Here is a 2,496-nt window from a genome sequence, read left to right as displayed (position 1 = left end):
CTTGGCTCACCGCAACCGCCGCCTCCTGGGTTCAGGCAATTCTCCTGCCTCAGCCTTCTGAGTAGCTGGGATTACAGGCACACGCCACCATGCCCAGCTAATTTTTTGTCTTTTTAGTAGAGTCGGGGTTTCACCATTTTGACCAGGATGGTCTCAATCTCTTGACCTCGTGATCCACCTGCCTCGGCCTCCCAAAGTGCTGGGATTACAGGCGTGAGCCACTGTGCCCAGTGAGAAAGTATTTTAAAATTATCTTTGTCTTCAGGAGTAGAAACACTTTTCTTCCTTGAAAGAAAATTAAGGCAAGGTCCACAGGCTCATGCCTGTAATCCCAGCGCTTTGGGAGGCTCAAGTGGATCTCTTGAGCCCAGGAGTTTGAGACTGCTTGGGCAACATGGCAAGATCTGGTCTCCACAAAAAATAAAATAAAAAATTAGCCAGGCATGGTGGCATGCACCTGAGGCTATAGTGAGCCATGAGCCTCGGCAACAGAGTGAGACCTTATCTCTTAAAAAAAAAAGGCCGGGTGGCTCATGCCTGTAATCCCATCATTTTGGGAGGCTGAGGAGGGCAGATCACGACGTCCGGAATTCGAGACCAGCCTAACCAACATGGTGAAACCCTGGCTCTACTAAAAAAAATACAAAAATTAGTTGTGCGTGGCGGTGCGTGCCTGTAATCCCAGCTACTCAGGAGGCTGAGGAAGAACTGCTTGAACCCGGGAGGTGGAGGTTGCAGTGAGCCAACATCGCGCCACTGCACTCCAGCTTGGGTGACAGAGTGAGACTCCGTCTCAAAAAAAAAACCTAATCACTTACTGATAAGTCATTTAAAAAAATAAGAGTCTAAAAAGCTCTTCTGCTTGCCTGTGGCCTGAAGACGTGCCTTTCCTCCCGCTTCACCTTCCGCCATGGTGGTGAGGCTCCCCCAGCCACATGGAGCTGCAGCGTTGCCACCATCACCACAGCAGCCCTTCGGTGGTGCTGCCGCTGTGTGGAGCTGGGGCACACCTAAAGACCAGGCATTCTTCCCACAGAAGGCTTCTGGGCGATCACCACCACGGGTCCGGGGGAAACTACAACTCCTAACCACTGACTACATACAGCCTGAAAAGAGAGGAACTGTTCTCTAGGTGCTTACACAGGAGAATTAATAACAAGTACCTGATGCGCACTCAACGACAGAAAATTTAAAAACTAAAAAATAAACAGGCTGGGCGCGGTGGCTCACGCCTGTAACCCCAGCACATTTGGAGGCCGAGGTAGGTGGGTCGCATGAGGCCAGGAGTTCAAGACCAGCCTGGCCAACATGGCGGAAACCCCGTCTCTACTAAAAGTATAAAAATTAGCTGGGCGTGGTGGCACGTGCCTGTAATCCCAGCCACTCGGGAGGCTGAGGCAGGAGAATCACCTGAACCCGGGAGGTAGAGGCTGCAGTGAGCTGAGATTGTGCCACTGCACTCCAGCCTGAGTGACAACAGTGAGACTCCATCTCAAACGAATAATAACAAATAAAAAATAAATAAATAAATAGGCTGGATGTGGTGGTCCAAAGTGTAACCCTAGCACTTTGGGAAGCTGAGGCAGGTGAATCACCTGAGGTCAGGAGTTCAAGACCAGCCTGGCCAACATGATGAAATCCCATCTCTACTAAAAACACAAAAAATTAGCCAGGTGTAGTGGCATGTGCCTGTAATCCCAGCTACTTAGGAGGCTGAGGCAGGAGAATCACTTGAACCAGGGAGGCAGAGGCTGCGGTGAGCCGAGCTCGTGCCACTGCACTCCAGCCTCAGCAAGAGGAAGACAAATTTAAATCTCGAAAACAAATTTAAAAATAAATAAATACCTGTAATCCCAGCACTTTGGGAGGCTGAGGTGGGCAGATCACTTGAAGTCAGGAGTTCGAGACCAGCCTGGCCAACACGGTGACACCCTGTGTCTATTAAAAATACAAAAATTAGCTGGGTGTGGCAGCGGACGCCTGTAGTCCCAGCTACTTGGGAAGCTGAGGCAGGAGAATCACTTGGGAGGCTGAGGCAGAGGTTGCAGTGAGCTAAGATCGTGCCACTGGACTCCAGCCTGGGCGACAGAACGAGACTCCATCTCAAAAAATAAAGTAAAATAAAGCAACTACTAAAAAAGCAAAAATAAAAAATAAATGATAAATAAATAAATAAAAAGTTATATAAGAAGTAGAAGCCTGGCGCAGTGGTCCGCATCCGCAAGCCCAGCACTTTAAGGGGCTGAGGCAGGTGGATCACCCACTCTCAGGAGATCAAGATCAGCCTGGGCAACATGGTGAAACCCCATCTCTACCAAAAATACAAAAAATTAGCCAGGCATGGTGGTAGGTGCCTGTAGGCCCAGCTATGTGGGAGGCTGAGGCACAAGAATTGCTGGAGCCTGGGAGGTGGAGGTTGCAGTGAGCTGAGATTGCACCACTCCATTCTAGCCTGGGTGACAGAGTGAGAGTCTGCCTCTCAAAAAAAAATAAAAA

At 49.6% G+C, this 2,496-nt stretch overlaps 1 protein-coding gene across 2 annotated transcripts in view; it reads right to left on the bottom strand.

The window, feature by feature from the left end:
* DEAF1 (DEAF1 transcription factor) overlaps positions 1 to 2,496 on the bottom strand; it is a 51,263-nt gene that overhangs the window by 21,387 nt on the left and 27,380 nt on the right. The gene's annotated exons all lie outside the window — the stretch shown is intronic.

The sequence above is a fragment of the Cebus imitator genome, unplaced genomic scaffold (assembly GCF_001604975.1).
Source record: "Cebus imitator isolate Cc_AM_T3 unplaced genomic scaffold, Cebus_imitator-1.0 Scaffold384, whole genome shotgun sequence".
Lineage (NCBI taxonomy): Eukaryota > Metazoa > Chordata > Mammalia > Primates > Cebidae > Cebus > Cebus imitator.
The sequence above is the reverse complement of the archived record's forward strand: the minus strand, read 5'-3'. Positions and strand labels throughout refer to the sequence as shown.